At 39.9% G+C, this 16,763-nt stretch overlaps 1 long non-coding RNA gene across 6 annotated transcripts; it reads left to right on the forward strand.

Annotated features, from left to right (window-relative positions):
- The first annotated feature begins 5,623 nt into the window (after positions 1-5,623).
- LOC126969346 (uncharacterized) lies at positions 5,624-16,110 on the forward strand. Of its 6 annotated transcripts, none has more exons than XR_007730374.1 (2): positions 5,624-5,817; positions 15,949-16,110. It is a non-coding gene; the product is annotated as an uncharacterized LOC126969346 (long non-coding RNA). The 6 variants fall into 6 exon arrangements; XR_007730375.1 differs by lacking the exon at positions 5,624-5,817 and adding an exon at positions 9,100-9,293; XR_007730372.1 differs by lacking the exon at positions 5,624-5,817 and adding an exon at positions 9,710-9,903.
- The last annotated feature ends 653 nt before the right edge of the window (positions 16,111-16,763 follow it).

Genomic DNA, 16,763 nt, shown 5'->3' on the forward strand with positions numbered 1-16,763 from the left:
AGGTTAGGTTAGGTTAGGTTAGGTTAGGTTAGGTTAGGTTAGGTTAGGTTAGGTTAGGTTAGGTTAGGTTAGGTTAGGTTAGGTTAGGTTAGGTTAGGTTAGGTTAGGTTAGGTTAGGTTAGGTTAGGTTAGGTTAGGTTAGGTTAGGTTAGGTTAGGTTAGGTTAGGTTAGGTTAGGTTAGGTTAGGTTAGGTTAGGTTAGGTTAGGTTAGGTTAGGTTAGGTTAGGTTAGGTTAGGTTAGGTTAGGTTAGGTTAGGTTAGGTTAGGTTAGGTTAGGTTAGGTTAGGTTAGGTTAGGTTAGGTTAGGTTAGGTTAGGTTAGGTTAGGTTAGGTTAGGTTAGGTTAGGTTAGGTTAGGTTAGGTTAGGTTAGGTTAGGTTAGGTTAGGTTAGGTTAGGTTAGGTTAGGTTAGGTTAGGTTAGGTTAGGTTAGGTTAGGTTAGGTTAGGTTAGGTTAGGTTAGGTTAGGTTAGGTTAGGTTAGGTTAGGTTAGGTTAGGTTAGGTTAGGTTAGGTTAGGTTAGGTTAGGTTAGGTTAGGTTAGGTTAGGTTAGGTTAGGTTAGGTTAGGTTAGGTTAGGTTAGGTTAGGTTAGGTTAGGTTAGGTTAGGTTAGGTTAGGTTAGGTTAGGTTAGGTTAGGTTAGGTTAGGTTAGGTTAGGTTAGGTTAGGTTAGGTTAGGTTAGGTTAGGTTAGGTTAGGTTAGGTTAGGTTAGGTTAGGTTAGGTTAGGTTAGGTTAGGTTAGGTTAGGTTAGGTTAGGTTAGGTTAGGTTAGGTTAGGTTAGGTTAGGTTAGGTTAGGTTAGGTTAGGTTAGGTTAGGTTAGGTTAGGTTAGGTTAGGTTAGGTTAGGTTAGGTTAGGTTAGGTTAGGTTAGGTTAGGTTAGGTTAGGTTAGGTTAGGTTAGGTTAGGTTAGGTTAGGTTAGGTTAGGTTAGGTTAGGTTAGGTTAGGTTAGGTTAGGTTAGGTTAGGTTAGGTTAGGTTAGGTTAGGTTAGGTTAGGTTAGGTTAGGTTAGGTTAGGTTAGGTTAGGTTAGGTTAGGTTAGGTTAGGTTAGGTTAGGTTAGGTTAGGTTAGGTTAGGTTAGGTTAGGTTAGGTTAGGTTAGGTTAGGTTAGGTTAGGTTAGGTTAGGTTAGGTTAGGTTAGGTTAGGTTAGGTTAGGTTAGGTTAGGTTAGGTTAGGTTAGGTTAGGTTAGGTTAGGTTAGGTTAGGTTAGGTTAGGTTAGGTTAGGTTAGGTTAGGTTAGGTTAGGTTAGGTTAGGTTAGGTTAGGTTAGGTTAGGTTAGGTTAGGTTAGGTTAGGTTAGGTTAGGTTAGGTTAGGTTAGGTTAGGTTAGGTTAGGTTAGGTTAGGTTAGGTTAGGTTAGGTTAGGTTAGGTTAGGTTAGGTTAGGTTAGGTTAGGTTAGGTTAGGTTAGGTTAGGTTAGGTTAGGTTAGGTTAGGTTAGGTTAGGTTAGGTTAGGTTAGGTTAGGTTAGGTTAGGTTAGGTTAGGTTAGGTTAGGTTAGGTTAGATTAGGTTAGGTTAGGTTAGGTTAGGTTAGGTTAGGTTAGGTTAGGTTAGGTTAGGTTAGGTTAGGTTAGGTTAGGTTAGGTTAGGTTAGGTTAGGTTAGGTTAGGTTAGGTTAGGTTAGGTTAGGTTAGGTTAGGTTAGGTTAGGTTAGGTTAGGTTAGGTTAGGTTAGGTTAGGTTAGGTTAGGTTAGGTTAGGTTAGGTTAGGTTAGGTTAGGTTAGGTTAGGTTAGGTTAGGTTAGGTTAGGTTAGGTTAGGTTAGGTTAGGTTAGGTTAGGTTAGGTTAGGTTAGGTTAGGTTAGGTTAGGTTAGGTTAGGTTAGGTTAGGTTAGGTTAGGTTAGGTTAGGTTAGGTTAGGTTAGGTTAGGTTAGGTTAGGTTAGGTTAGGTTAGGTTAGGTTAGGTTAGGTTAGGTTAGGTTAGGTTAGGTTAGGTTAGGTTAGGTTAGGTTAGGTTAGGTTAGGTTAGGTTAGGTTAGGTTAGGTTAGGTTAGGTTAGGTTAGGTTAGGTTAGGTTAGGTTAGGTTAGGTTAGGTTAGGTTAGGTTAGGTTAGGTTAGGTTAGGTTAGGTTAGGTTAGGTTAGGTTAGGTTAGGTTAGGTTAGGTTAGGTTAGGTTAGGTTAGGTTAGGTTAGGTTAGGTTAGGTTAGGTTAGGTTAGGTTAGGTTAGGTTAGGTTAGGTTAGGTTAGGTTAGGTTAGGTTAGGTTAGGTTAGGTTAGGTTAGGTTAGGTTAGGTTAGGTTAGGTTAGGTTAGGTTAGGTTAGGTTAGGTTAGGTTAGGTTAGGTTAGGTTAGGTTAGGTTAGGTTAGGTTAGGTTAGGTTAGGTTAGGTTAGGTTAGGTTAGGTTAGGTTAGGTTAGGTTAGGTTAGGTTAGGTTAGGTTAGGTTAGGTTAGGTTAGGTTAGGTTAGGTTAGGTTAGGTTAGGTTAGGTTAGGTTAGGTTAGGTTAGGTTAGATTAGGTTAGGTTAGGTTAGGTTAGGTTAGGTTAGGTTAGGTTAGGTTAGGTTAGGTTAGGTTAGGTTAGGTTAGGTTAGGTTAGGTTAGGTTAGGTTAGGTTAGGTTAGGTTAGGTTAGGTTAGGTTAGGTTAGGTTAGGTTAGGTTAGGTTAGGTTAGGTTAGGTTAGGTTAGGTTAGGTTAGGTTAGGTTAGGTTAGGTTAGGTTAGGTTAGGTTAGGTTAGGTTAGGTTAGGTTAGGTTAGGTTAGGTTAGGTTAGGTTAGGTTAGGTTAGGTTAGGTTAGGTTAGGTTAGGTTAGGTTAGGTTAGGTTAGGTTAGGTTAGGTTAGGTTAGGTTAGGTTAGGTTAGGTTAGGTTAGGTTAGGTTAGGTTAGGTTAGGTTAGGTTAGGTTAGGTTAGGTTAGGTTAGGTTAGGTTAGGTTAGGTTAGGTTAGGTTAGGTTAGGTTAGGTTAGGTTAGGTTAGGTTAGGTTAGGTTAGGTTAGGTTAGGTTAGGTTAGGTTAGGTTAGGTTAGGTTAGGTTAGGTTAGGTTAGGTTAGGTTAGGTTAGGTTAGGTTAGGTTAGGTTAGGTTAGGTTAGGTTAGGTTAGGTTAGGTTAGGTTAGGTTAGGTTAGGTTAGGTTAGGTTAGGTTAGGTTAGGTTAGGTTAGGTTAGGTTAGGTTAGGTTAGGTTAGGTTAGGTTAGATTAGGTTAGGTTAGGTTAGGTTAGGTTAGGTTAGGTTAGGTTAGGTTAGGTTAGGTTAGGTTAGGTTAGGTTAGGTTAGGTTAGGTTAGGTTAGGTTAGGTTAGGTTAGGTTAGGTTAGGTTAGGTTAGGTTAGGTTAGGTTAGGTTAGGTTAGGTTAGATTAGGTTAGGTTAGGTTAGGTTAGGTTAGGTTAGGTTAGGTTAGGTTAGGTTAGGTTAGGTTAGGTTAGGTTAGGTTAGGTTAGGTTAGGTTAGGTTAGGTTAGGTTAGGTTAGGTTAGGTTAGGTTAGGTTAGGTTAGGTTAGGTTAGGTTAGGTTAGGTTAGGTTAGGTTAGGTTAGGTTAGGTTAGGTTAGGTTAGGTTAGGTTAGGTTAGGTTAGGTTAGGTTAGGTTAGGTTAGGTTAGGTTAGGTTAGGTTAGGTTAGGTTAGGTTAGGTTAGGTTAGGTTAGGTTAGGTTAGGTTAGGTTAGGTTAGGTTAGGTTAGGTTAGGTTAGGTTAGGTTAGGTTAGGTTAGGTTAGGTTAGGTTAGGTTAGGTTAGGTTAGGTTAGGTTAGGTTAGGTTAGGTTAGGTTAGGTTAGGTTAGGTTAGGTTAGGTTAGGTTAGGTTAGGTTAGGTTAGGTTAGGTTAGGTTAGGTTAGGTTAGGTTAGGTTAGGTTAGGTTAGGTTAGGTTAGGTTAGGTTAGGTTAGGTTAGGTTAGGTTAGGTTAGGTTAGGTTAGGTTAGGTTAGGTTAGGTTAGGTTAGGTTAGGTTAGGTTAGGTTAGGTTAGGTTAGGTTAGGTTAGGTTAGGTTAGGTTAGGTTAGGTTAGGTTAGGTTAGGTTAGGTTAGGTTAGGTTAGGTTAGATTAGGTTAGGTTAGGTTAGGTTAGGTTAGGTTAGGTTAGGTTAGGTTAGGTTAGGTTAGGTTAGGTTAGGTTAGGTTAGGTTAGGTTAGGTTAGGTTAGGTTAGGTTAGGTTAGGTTAGGTTAGGTTAGGTTAGGTTAGGTTAGGTTAGGTTAGGTTAGGTTAGGTTAGGTTAGGTTAGGTTAGATTAGGTTAGGTTAGGTTAGGTTAGGTTAGGTTAGGTTAGGTTAGGTTAGGTTAGGTTAGGTTAGGTTAGGTTAGGTTAGGTTAGGTTAGGTTAGGTTAGGTTAGGTTAGGTTAGGTTAGGTTAGGTTAGGTTAGGTTAGGTTAGGTTAGGTTAGGTTAGGTTAGGTTAGGTTAGGTTAGGTTAGGTTAGGTTAGGTTAGGTTAGGTTAGGTTAGGTTAGGTTAGGTTAGGTTAGGTTAGGTTAGGTTAGGTTAGGTTAGGTTAGGTTAGGTTAGGTTAGGTTAGGTTAGGTTAGGTTAGGTTAGGTTAGGTTAGGTTAGGTTAGGTTAGGTTAGGTTAGGTTAGGTTAGGTTAGGTTAGGTTAGGTTAGGTTAGGTTAGGTTAGGTTAGGTTAGGTTAGGTTAGGTTAGGTTAGGTTAGGTTAGGTTAGGTTAGGTTAGGTTAGGTTAGGTTAGGTTAGGTTAGGTTAGGTTAGGTTAGGTTAGGTTAGGTTAGGTTAGGTTAGATTAGGTTAGGTTAGGTTAGGTTAGGTTAGGTTAGGTTAGGTTAGGTTAGGTTAGGTTAGGTTAGGTTAGGTTAGGTTAGGTTAGGTTAGGTTAGGTTAGGTTAGGTTAGGTTAGGTTAGGTTAGGTTAGGTTAGGTTAGGTTAGGTTAGGTTAGGTTAGGTTAGGTTAGGTTAGGTTAGGTTAGGTTAGGTTAGGTTAGGTTAGGTTAGGTTAGGTTAGGTTAGGTTAGGTTAGGTTAGGTTAGGTTAGGTTAGGTTAGGTTAGGTTAGGTTAGGTTAGGTTAGGTTAGGTTAGGTTAGGTTAGGTTAGGTTAGGTTAGGTTAGGTTAGGTTAGGTTAGGTTAGGTTAGGTTAGGTTAGGTTAGGTTAGGTTAGGTTAGGTTAGGTTAGGTTAGGTTAGGTTAGGTTAGGTTAGGTTAGGTTAGGTTAGGTTAGGTTAGGTTAGGTTAGGTTAGGTTAGGTTAGGTTAGGTTAGGTTAGGTTAGGTTAGGTTAGGTTAGGTTAGGTTAGGTTAGGTTAGGTTAGGTTAGGTTAGGTTAGGTTAGGTTAGGTTAGGTTAGGTTAGGTTAGGTTAGGTTAGGTTAGGTTAGGTTAGGTTAGGTTAGGTTAGGTTAGGTTAGGTTAGGTTAGGTTAGGTTAGGTTAGGTTAGGTTAGGTTAGGTTAGGTTAGGTTAGGTTAGGTTAGATTAGGTTAGGTTAGGTTAGGTTAGGTTAGGTTAGGTTAGGTTAGGTTAGGTTAGGTTAGGTTAGGTTAGGTTAGGTTAGGTTAGGTTAGGTTAGGTTAGGTTAGGTTAGGTTAGGTTAGGTTAGGTTAGGTTAGGTTAGGTTAGGTTAGGTTAGGTTAGGTTAGGTTAGGTTAGGTTAGGTTAGGTTAGGTTAGGTTAGGTTAGGTTAGGTTAGGTTAGGTTAGGTTAGGTTAGGTTAGGTTAGGTTAGGTTAGGTTAGGTTAGGTTAGGTTAGGTTAGGTTAGGTTAGGTTAGGTTAGGTTAGGTTAGGTTAGGTTAGGTTAGGTTAGGTTAGGTTAGGTTAGGTTAGGTTAGGTTAGGTTAGGTTAGGTTAGGTTAGGTTAGGTTAGGTTAGGTTAGGTTAGGTTAGGTTAGGTTAGGTTAGGTTAGGTTAGGTTAGGTTAGGTTAGGATAGGTTAGGTTAGGTTAGGTTAGGTTAGGTTAGGTTAGGTTAGGTTAGGTTAGGTTAGGTTAGGTTAGGTTAGGTTAGGTTAGGTTAGGTTAGGTTAGGTTAGGTTAGGTTAGGTTAGGTTAGGTTAGGTTAGGTTAGGTTAGGTTAGGTTAGGTTAGGTTAGGTTAGGTTAGGTTAGGTTAGGTTAGGTTAGGTTAGGTTAGGTTAGGTTAGGTTAGGTTAGGTTAGGTTAGGTTAGGTTAGGTTAGGTTAGGTTAGGTTAGGTTAGGTTAGGTTAGGTTAGGTTAGGTTAGGTTAGGTTAGGTTAGGTTAGGTTAGGTTAGATTAGGTTAGGTTAGGTTAGGTTAGGTTAGGTTAGGTTAGGTTAGGTTAGGTTAGGTTAGGTTAGGTTAGGTTAGGTTAGGTTAGGTTAGGTTAGGTTAGGTTAGGTTAGGTTAGGTTAGGTTAGGTTAGGTTAGGTTAGGTTAGGTTAGGTTAGGTTAGGTTAGGTTAGGTTAGGTTAGGTTAGGTTAGGTTAGGTTAGGTTAGGTTAGGTTAGGTTAGGTTAGGTTAGGTTAGGTTAGGTTAGGTTAGGTCAGGATAGGTTAGGTTAGGTTAGGTTAGGTTAGGTTAGGTTAGGTTAGGTTAGGTTAGGTTAGGTTAGGTTAGGTTAGGTTAGGTTAGGTTAGGTTAGGTTAGGTTAGGTTAGGTTAGGTTAGGTTAGGTTAGGTTAGGTTAGGTTAGGTTAGGTTAGGTTAGGTTAGGTTAGGTTAGGCTAGGTTAGGTTAGGTTAGGTTAGGTTAGGTTAGGTTAGGTTAGGTTAGGTTAGGTTAGGTTAGGTTAGGTTAGGTTAGGTTAGGTTAGGTTAGGTTAGGTTAGGTTAGGTTAGGTTAGGTTAGGTTAGGTTAGGTTAGGTTAGGTTAGGTTAGGTTAGGTTAGGTTAGGTTAGGTTAGGTTAGGTTAGGTTAGGTTAGGTTAGGTTAGGTTAGGTTAGGTTAGGTTAGGTTAGGTTAGGTTAGGTTAGGTTAGGTTAGGTTAGGTTAGGTTAGGTTAGGTTAGGTTAGGTTAGGTTAGGTTAGGTTAGGTTAGGTTAGGTTAGGTTAGGTTAGGTTAGGTTAGGTTAGGTTAGGTTAGGTTAGGTTAGGTTAGGTTAGGTTAGGTTAGGTTAGGTTAGGTTAGGTTAGGTTAGGTTAGGTTAGGTTAGGTTAGGTTAGGTTAGGTTAGGTTAGGTTAGGTTAGGTTAGGTTAGGTTAGGTTAGGTTAGGTTAGGTTAGGTTAGGTTAGGTTAGGTTAGGTTAGGTTAGGTTAGGTTAGGTTAGGTTAGGTTAGGTTAGGTTAGGTTAGGTTAGGTTAGGTTAGGTTAGGTTAGGTTAGGTTAGGTTAGGTTAGGTTAGGTTAGGTTAGGTTAGGTTAGGTTAGGTTAGGTTAGGTTAGGTTAGGTTAGGTTAGGTTAGGTTAGGTCTAGGTTAGGTTAGGTTAGGTTAGGTTAGGTTAGGTTAGGTTAGGTTAGGTTAGGTTAGGTTAGGTTAGGTTAGGTTAGGTTAGGTTAGGTTAGGTTAGGTTAGGTTAGGTTAGGTTAGGTTAGGTTAGGTTAGGTTAGGTTAGGTTAGGTTAGGTTAGGTTAGGTTAGGTTAGGTTAGGTTAGGTTAGGTTAGGTTAGGTTAGGTTAGGTTAGGTTAGGTTAGGTTAGGTTAGGTTAGGTTAGGTTAGGTTAGGTTAGGTTAGGTTAGGTTAGGTTAGGTTAGGTTAGGTTAGGTTAGGTTAGGTTAGGTTAGGTTAGGTTAGGTTAGGTTAGGTTAGGTTAGGTTAGGTTAGGTTAGGTTAGGTTAGGTTAGGTTAGGTTAGGTTAGGTTAGGTTAGGTTAGGTTAGGTTAGGTTAGGTTAGGTTAGGTTAGGTTAGGTTAGGTTAGGTTAGGTTAGGTTAGGTTAGGTTAGGTTAGGTTAGGTTAGGTTAGGTTAGGTTAGGTTAGGTTAGGTTAGGTTAGGTTAGGTTAGGTTAGGTTAGGTTAGGTTAGGTTAGGTTAGGTTAGGTTAGGTTAGGTTAGGTTAGGTTAGGTTAGGTTAGGTTAGGTTAGGTTAGGTTAGGTTAGGTTAGGTTAGGTTAGGTTAGGTTAGGTTAGGTTAGGTTAGGTTAGGTTAGGTTAGGTTAGGTTAGGTTAGGTTAGGTTAGGTTAGGTTAGGTTAGGTTAGGTTAGGTTAGGTTAGGTTAGGTTAGGTTAGGTTAGGTTAGGTTAGGTTAGGTTAGGTTAGGTTAGGTTAGGTTAGGTTAGGTTAGGTTAGGTTAGGTTAGGTTAGGTTAGGTTAGGTTAGGTTAGGTTAGGTTAGGTTAGGTTAGGTTAGGTTAGGTTAGGTTAGGTTAGGTTAGGTTAGGTTAGGTTAGGTTAGGTTAGGTTAGGTTAGGTTAGGTTAGGTTAGGTTAGGTTAGGTTAGGTTAGATTAGGTTAGGTTAGGTTAGGTTAGGTTAGGTTAGGTTAGGTTAGGTTAGGTTAGGTTAGGTTAGGTTAGGTTAGGTTAGGTTAGGTTAGGTTAGGTTAGGTTAGGTTAGGTTAGGTTAGGTTAGGTTAGGTTAGGTTAGGTTAGGTTAGGTTAGGTTAGGTTAGGTTAGGTTAGGTTAGGTTAGGTTAGGTTAGGTTAGGTTAGGTTAGGTTAGGTTAGGTTAGGTTAGGTTAGGTTAGGTTAGGTTAGGTTAGGTTAGGTTAGGTTAGGTTAGGTTAGGTTAGGTTAGGTTAGGTTAGATTAGGTTAGGTTAGGTTAGGTTAGGTTAGGTTAGGTTAGGTTAGGTTAGGTTAGGTTAGGTTAGGTTAGGTTAGGTTAGGTTAGGTTAGGTTAGGTTAGGTTAGGTTAGGTTAGGTTAGGTTAGGTTAGGTTAGGTTAGGTTAGGTTAGGTTAGGTTAGGTTAGGTTAGGTTAGGTTAGGTTAGGTTAGGTTAGGTTAGGTTAGGTTAGGTTAGGTTAGGTTAGGTTAGGTTAGGTTAGGTTAGGTTAGGTTAGGTTAGGTTAGGTTAGGTTAGGTTAGGTTAGGTTAGGTTAGGTTAGGTTAGGTTAGGTTAGGTTAGGTTAGGTTAGGTTAGGTTAGGTTAGGTTAGGTTAGGTTAGGTTAGGTTAGGTTAGGTTAGGTTAGGTTAGGTTAGGTTAGGTTAGGTTAGGTTAGGTTAGGTTAGGTTAGGTTAGGTTAGGTTAGGTTAGGTTAGGTTAGGTTAGGTTAGGTTAGGTTAGGTTAGGTTAGGTTAGGTTAGGTTAGGTTAGGTTAGGTTAGGTTAGGTTAGGTTAGGTTAGGTTAGGTTAGGTTAGGTTAGGTTAGGTTAGGTTAGGTTAGGTTAGGTTAGGTTAGGTTAGGTTAGGTTAGGTTAGGTTAGGTTAGGTTAGGTTAGGTTAGGTTAGGTTAGGTTAGGTTAGGTTAGGTTAGGTTAGGTTAGGTTAGGTTAGGTTAGGTTAGGTTAGGTTAGGTTAGGTTAGGTTAGGTTAGGTTAGGTTAGGTTAGGTTAGGTTAGGTTAGGATAGGTTAGGTTAGGTTAGGTTAGGTTAGGTTAGGTTAGGTTAGGTTAGGTTAGGTTAGGTTAGGTTAGGTTAGGTTAGGTTAGGTTAGGTTAGGTTAGGTTAGGTTAGGTTAGGTTAGGTTAGGTTAGGTTAGGTTAGGTTAGGTTAGGTTAGGTTAGGTTAGGTTAGGTTAGGTTAGGTTAGGTTAGGTTAGGTTAGGTTAGGTTAGGTTAGGTTAGGTTAGGTTAGGTTAGGTTAGGTTAGGTTAGGTTAGGTTAGGTTAGGTTAGGTTAGGTTAGGTTAGGTTAGGTTAGGTTAGGTTAGGTTAGGTTAGGTTAGGTTAGGTTAGGTTAGGTTAGGTTAGGTTAGGTTAGGTTAGGTTAGGTTAGGTTAGGTTAGGTTAGGTTAGGTTAGGTTAGGTTAGGTTAGGTTAGGTTAGGTTAGGTTAGGTTAGGTTAGGTTAGGTTAGGTTAGGTTAGGTTAGGTTAGGTTAGGTTAGGTTAGGTTAGGTTAGGTTAGGTTAGGTTAGGTTAGGTTAGGTTAGGTTAGGTTAGGTTAGGTTAGGTTAGGTTAGGTTAGGTTAGGTTAGGTTAGGTTAGGTTAGGTTAGGTTAGGTTAGGTTAGGTTAGGATAGGTTAGGTTAGGTTAGGTTAGGTTAGGTTAGGTTAGGTTAGGTTAGGTTAGGTTAGGTTAGGTTAGGTTAGGTTAGGTTAGGTTAGGTTAGGTTAGGTTAGGTTAGGTTAGGTTAGGTTAGGTTAGGTTAGGTTAGGTTAGGTTAGGTTAGGTTAGGTTAGGTTAGGTTAGGTTAGGTTAGGTTAGGTTAGGTTAGGTTAGGTTAGGTTAGGTTAGGTTAGGTTAGGTTAGGTTAGGTTAGGTTAGGTTAGGTTAGGTTAGGTTAGGTTAGGTTAGGTTAGGTTAGGTTAGGTTAGGTTAGGTTAGGTTAGGTTAGGTTAGGTTAGGTTAGGTTAGGTTAGGTTAGGTTAGGTTAGGTTAGGTTAGGTTAGGTTAGGTTAGGTTAGGTTAGGTTAGGTTAGGTTAGGTTAGGTTAGGTTAGGTTAGGTTAGGTTAGGTTAGGTTAGGTTAGGTTAGGTTAGGTTAGGTTAGGTTAGGTTAGGTTAGGTTAGGTTAGGTTAGGTTAGGTTAGATTAGGTTAGGTTAGGTTAGGTTAGGTTAGGTTAGGTTAGGTTAGGTTAGGTTAGGTTAGGTTAGGTTAGGTTAGGTTAGGTTAGGTTAGGTTAGGTTAGGTTAGGTTAGGTTAGGTTAGGTTAGGTTAGGTTAGGTTAGGTTAGGTTAGGTTAGGTTAGGTTAGGTTAGGTTAGGTTAGGTTAGGTTAGGTTAGGTTAGGTTAGGTTAGGTTAGGTTAGGTTAGGTTAGGTTAGGTTAGGTTAGGTTAGGTTAGGTTAGGTTAGGTTAGGTTAGGTTAGGTTAGGTTAGGTTAGGTTAGGTTAGGTTAGGTTAGGTTAGGTTAGGTTAGGTTAGGTTAGGTTAGGTTAGGTTAGGTTAGGTTAGGTTAGGTTAGGTTAGGTTAGGTTAGGTTAGGTTAGGTTAGGTTAGGTTAGGTTAGATTAGGTTAGGTTAGGTTAGGTTAGGTTAGGTTAGGTTAGGTTAGGTTAGGTTAGGTTAGGTTAGGTTAGGTTAGGTTAGGTTAGGTTAGGTTAGGTTAGGTTAGGTTAGGTTAGGTTAGGTTAGGTTAGGTTAGGTTAGGTTAGGTTAGGTTAGGTTAGGTTAGGTTAGGTTAGGTTAGGTTAGGTTAGGTTAGGTTAGGTTAGGTTAGGTTAGGTTAGGTTAGGTTAGGTTAGGTTAGGTTAGGTTAGGTTAGGTTAGGTTAGGTTAGGTTAGGTTAGGTTAGGTTAGGTTAGGTTAGGTTAGGTTAGGTTAGGTTAGGTTAGGTTAGGTTAGGTTAGGTTAGGTTAGGTTAGGTTAGGTTAGGTTAGGTTAGGTTAGGTTAGGTTAGGTTAGGTTAGGTTAGGTTAGGTTAGGTTAGGTTAGGTTAGGTTAGGTTAGGTTAGGTTAGGTTAGGTTAGGTTAGGTTAGGTTAGGTTAGGTTAGGTTAGGTTAGGTTAGGTTAGGTTAGGTTAGGTTAGGTTAGGTTAGGTTAGGTTAGGTTAGGTTAGGTTAGGTTAGGTTAGGTTAGGTTAGGTTAGGTTAGGTTAGGTTAGGTTAGGTTAGGTTAGGTTAGGTTAGGTTAGGTTAGGTTAGGTTAGGTTAGGTTAGGTTAGGTTAGGTTAGGTTAGGTTAGGTTAGGTTAGATTAGGTTAGGTTAGGTTAGGTTAGGTTAGGTTAGGTTAGGTTAGGTTAGGTTAGGTTAGGTTAGGTTAGGTTAGGTTAGGTTAGGTTAGGTTAGGTTAGGTTAGGTTAGGTTAGGTTAGGTTAGGTTAGGTTAGGTTAGGTTAGGTTAGGTTAGGTTAGGTTAGGTTAGGTTAGGTTAGGTTAGGTTAGGTTAGGTTAGGTTAGGTTAGGTTAGGTTAGGTTAGGTTAGGTTAGGTTAGGTTAGGTTAGGTTAGGTTAGGTTAGGTTAGGTTAGGTTAGGATAGGTTAGGTTAGGTTAGGTTAGGTTAGGTTAGGTTAGGTTAGGTTAGGTTAGGTTAGGTTAGGTTAGGTTAGGTTAGGTTAGGTTAGGTTAGGTTAGGTTAGGTTAGGTTAGGTTAGGTTAGGTTAGGTTAGGTTAGGTTAGGTTAGGTTAGGTTAGGTTAGGTTAGGTTAGGTTAGGTTAGGTTAGGTTAGATTAGGTTAGGTTAGGTTAGGTTAGGTTAGGTTAGGTTAGGTTAGGTTAGGTTAGGTTAGGTTAGGTTAGGTTAGGTTAGGTTAGGTTAGGTTAGGTTAGGTTAGGTTAGGTTAGGTTAGGTTAGGTTAGGTTAGGTTAGGTTAGGTTAGGTTAGGTTAGGTTAGGTTAGGTTAGGTTAGGTTAGGTTAGGTTAGGTTAGGTTAGGTTAGGTTAGGTTAGGTTAGGTTAGGTTAGGTTAGGTTAGGTTAGGTTAGGTTAGGTTAGGTTAGGTTAGGTTAGGTTAGGTTAGGTTAGGTTAGGTTAGGTTAGGTTAGGTTAGGTTAGGTTAGGTTAGGTTAGGTTAGGTTAGGTTAGGTTAGGTTAGGTTAGGTTAGGTTAGGTTAGGTTAGGTTAGGTTAGGTTAGGTTAGGTTAGGTTAGGTTAGGTTAGGTTAGGTTAGGTTAGGTTAGGTTAGGTTAGGTTAGGTTAGGTTAGGTTAGGTTAGGTTAGGTTAGGTTAGGTTAGGTTAGGTTAGGTTAGGTTAGGTTAGGTTAGGTTAGGTTAGGTTAGGTTAGGTTAGGTTAGGTTAGGTTAGGTTAGGTTAGGTTAGGTTAGGTTAGGTTAGGTTAGATTAGGTTAGGTTAGGTTAGGTTAGGTTAGGTTAGGTTAGGTTAGGTTAGGTTAGGTTAGGTTAGGTTAGGTTAGGTTAGGTTAGGTTAGGTTAGGTTAGGTTAGGTTAGGTTAGGTTAGGTTAGGTTAGGTTAGGTTAGGTTAGGTTAGGTTAGGTTAGGTTAGGTTAGGTTAGGTTAGGTTAGGTTAGGTTAGGTTAGGTTAGGTTAGGTTAGGTTAGGTTAGGTTAGGTTAGGTTAGGTTAGGTTAGGTTAGGTTAGGTTAGGTTAGGTTAGGTTAGGTTAGGTTAGGTTAGGTTAGGTTAGGTTAGGTTAGGTTAGGTTAGGTTAGGTTAGGTTAGGTTAGGTTAGGTTAGGTTAGGTTAGGTTAGGTTAGGTTAGGTTAGGTTAGGTTAGGTTAGGTTAGGTTAGGTTAGGTTAGGTTAGGTTAGGTTAGGTTAGGTTAGGTTAGGTTAGGTTAGGTTAGGTTAGGTTAGGTTAGGTTAGGTTAGGTTAGGTTAGGTTAGGTTAGGTTAGGTTAGGTTAGGTTAGGTTAGGATAGGTTAGGTTAGGTTAGGTTAGGTTAGGTTAGGTTAGGTTAGGTTAGGTTAGGTTAGGTTAGGTTAGGTTAGGTTAGGTTAGGTTAGGTTAGGTTAGGTTAGGTTAGGTTAGGTTAGGTTAGGTTAGGTTAGGTTAGGTTAGGTTAGGTTAGGTTAGGTTAGGTTAGGTTAGGTTAGGTTAGGTTAGGTTAGGTTAGGTTAGGTTAGGTTAGGTTAGGTTAGGTTAGATTAGGTTAGGTTAGGTTAGGTTAGGTTAGGTTAGGTTAGGTTAGGTTAGGTTAGGTTAGGTTAGGTTAGGTTAGGTTAGGTTAGGTTAGGTTAGGTTAGGTTAGGTTAGGTTAGGTTAGGTTAGGTTAGGTTAGGTTAGGTTAGGTTAGGTTAGGTTAGGTTAGGTTAGGTTAGGTTAGGTTAGGTTAGGTTAGGTTAGGTTAGGTTAGGTTAGGTTAGGTTAGGTTAGGTTAGGTTAGGTTAGGTTAGGTTAGGTTAGGTTAGGTTAGGTTAGGTTAGGTTAGGTTAGGTTAGGTTAGGTTAGGTTAGGTTAGGTTAGGTTAGGTTAGGTTAGGTTAGGTTAGGTTAGGTTAGGTTAGGTTAGGTTAGGTTAGGTTAGGTTAGGTTAGGTTAGGTTAGGTTAGGTTAGGTTAGGTTAGGTTAGGTTAGGTTAGGTTAGGTTAGGTTAGGTTAGGTTAGGTTAGGTTAGGTTAGGTTAGGTTAGGTTAGGTTAGGTTAGGTTAGGTTAGGTTAGGTTAGGTTAGGTTAGGTTAGGTTAGGTTAGGTTAGGTTAGGTTAGGTTAGGTTAGGTTAGGTTAGGTTAGGTTAGGTTAGGTTAGGTTAGGTTAGGTTAGGTTAGGTTAGGTTAGGTTAGGTTAGGTTAGGTTAGGTTAGGTTAGGTTAGGTTAGGTTAGGTTAGGTTAGGTTAGGTTAGATTAGGTTAGGTTAGGTTAGGTTAGGTTAGGTTAGGTTAGGTTAGGTTAGGTTAGGTTAGGTTAGGTTAGGTTAGGTTAGGTTAGGTTAGGTTAGGTTAGGTTAGGTTAGGTTAGGTTAGGTTAGGTTAGGTTAGGTTAGGTTAGGTTAGGTTAGGTTAGGTTAGGTTAGGTTAGGTTAGGTTAGGTTAGGTTAGGTTAGGTTAGGTTAGGTTAGGTTAGGTTAGGTTAGGTTAGGTTAGGTTAGGTTAGGTTAGGTTAGGTTAGGTTAGGTTAGGTTAGGTTAGGTTAGGTTAGGTTAGGTTAGGTTAGGTTAGGATAGGTTAGGTTAGGTTAGGTTAGGTTAGGTTAGGTTAGGTTAGGTTAGGTTAGGTTAGGTTAGGTTAGGTTAGGTTAGGTTAGGTTAGGTTAGGTTAGGTTAGGTTAGGTTAGGTTAGGTTAGGTTAGGTTAGGTTAGGTTAGGTTAGGTTAGGTTAGGTTAGGTTAGGTTAGGTTAGGTTAGGTTAGGTTAGGTTAGGTTAGGTTAGGTTAGGTTAGGTTAGGTTAGGTTAGGTTAGGTTAGGTTAGGTTAGGTTAGGTTAGGTTAGGTTAGGTTAGGTTAGGTTAGGTTAGGTTAGATTAGGTTAGGTTAGGTTAGGTTAGGTTAGGTTAGGTTAGGTTAGGTTAGGTTAGGTTAGGTTAGGTTAGGTTAGGTTAGGTTAGGTTAGGTTAGGTTAGGTTAGGTTAGGTTAGGTTAGGTTAGGTTAGGTTAGGTTAGGTTAGGTTAGGTTAGGTTAGGTTAGGTTAGGTTAGGTTAGGTTAGGTTAGGTTAGGTTAGGTTAGGTTAGGTTAGGTTAGGTTAGGTTAGGTTAGGTTAGGTTAGGTTAGGTTAGGTTAGGTTAGGTTAGGTTAGGTTAGGTTAGGTTAGGTTAGGTTAGGTTAGGTTAGGTTAGGTTAGATTAGGTTAGGTTAGGTTAGGTTAGGTTAGGTTAGGTTAGGTTAGGTTAGGTTAGGTTAGGTTAGGTTAGGTTAGGTTAGGTTAGGTTAGGTTAGGTTAGGTTAGGTTAGGTTAGGTTAGGTTAGGTTAGGTTAGGTTAGGTTAGGTTAGGTTAGGTTAGGTTAGGTTAGGTTAGGTTAGGTTAGGTTAGGTTAGGTTAGGTTAGGTTAGGTTAGGTTAGGTTAGGTTAGGTTAGGTTAGGTTAGGTTAGGTTAGGTTAGGTTAGGTTAGGTTAGGTTAGGTTAGGTTAGGTTAGGTTAGGTTAGGTTAGGTTAGGTTAGGTTAGGTTAGGTTAGGTTAGGTTAGGTTAGGTTAGGTTAGGTTAGGTTAGGTTAGGTTAGGTTAGGTTAGGTTAGGTTAGGTTAGGTTAGGTTAGGTTAGGTTAGGTTAGGTTAGGTTAGGTTAGGTTAGGTTAGGTTAGGTTAGGTTAGGTTAGGTTAGGTTAGGTTAGGTTAGGTTAGGTTAGGTTAGGTTAGGTTAGGTTAGGTTAGGTTAGGTTAGGTTAGGTTAGGTTAGGTTAGGTTAGGTTAGGTTAGGTTAGGTTAGGTTAGGTTAGGTTAGGTTAGGTTAGGTTAGGTTAGGTTAGGTTAGGTTAGGTTAGGTTAGGTTAGGTTAGGTTAGGTTAGGTTAGGTTAGGTTAGGTTAGATTAGGTTAGGTTAGGTTAGGTTAGGTTAGGTTAGGTTAGGTTAGGTTAGGTTAGGTTAGGTTAGGTTAGGTTAGGTTAGGTTAGGTTAGGTTAGGTTAGGTTAGGTTAGGTTAGGTTAGGTTAGGTTAGGTTAGGTTAGGTTAGGTTAGGTTAGGTTAGGTTAGGTTAGGTTAGGTTAGGTTAGGTTAGGTTAGGTTAGGTTAGGTTAGGTTAGGTTAGGTTAGGTTAGGTTAGGTTAGGTTAGGTTAGGTTAGGTTAGGTTAGGATAGGTTAGGTTAGGTTAGGTTAGGTTAGGTTAGGTTAGGTTAGGTTAGGTTAGGTTAGGTTAGGTTAGGTTAGGTTAGGTTAGGTTAGGTTAGGTTAGGTTAGGTTAGGTTAGGTTAGGTTAGGTTAGGTTAGGTTAGGTTAGGTTAGGTTAGGTTAGGATAGGTTAGGTTAGGTTAGGTTAGGTTAGGTTAGGTTAGGTTAGGTTAGGTTAGGTTAGGTTAGGTTAGGTTAGGTTAGGTTAGGTTAGGTTAGGTTAGGTTAGGTTAGGTTAGGTTAGGTTAGGTTAGGTTAGGTTAGGTTAGGTTAGGTTAGGTTAGGTTAGGTTAGGTTAGGTTAGGTTAGGTTAGGTTAGGTTAGGTTAGGTTAGGTTAGGTTAGGTTAGGTTAGGTTAGGTTAGGTTAGGTTAGGTTAGGTTAGGTTAGGTTAGGTTAGGTTAGGTTAGGTTAGGTTAGGTTAGGTTAGGTTAGGTTAGGTTAGGTTAGGTTAGGTTAGGTTAGGTTAGGTTAGGTTAGGTTAGGTTAGGTTAGGTTAGGTTAGGTTAGGTTAGGTTAGGTTAGGTTAGGTTAGGTTAGATTAGGTTAGGTTAGGTTAGGTTAGGTTAGGTTAGGTTAGGTTAGGTTAGGTTAGGTTAGGTTAGGTTAGGTTAGGTTAGGTTAGGTTAGGTTAGGTTAGGTTAGGTTAGGTTAGGTTAGGTTAGGTTAGGTTAGGTTAGGTTAGGTTAGGTTAGGTTAGGTTAGGTTAGGTTAGGTTAGGTTAGGTTAGGTTAGGTTAGGTTAGGTTAGGTTAGGTTAGGTTAGGTTAGGTTAGGTTAG

Source organism: Leptidea sinapis, chromosome 18 (assembly GCF_905404315.1).
Source record: "Leptidea sinapis chromosome 18, ilLepSina1.1, whole genome shotgun sequence".
Lineage (NCBI taxonomy): Eukaryota > Metazoa > Arthropoda > Insecta > Lepidoptera > Pieridae > Leptidea > Leptidea sinapis.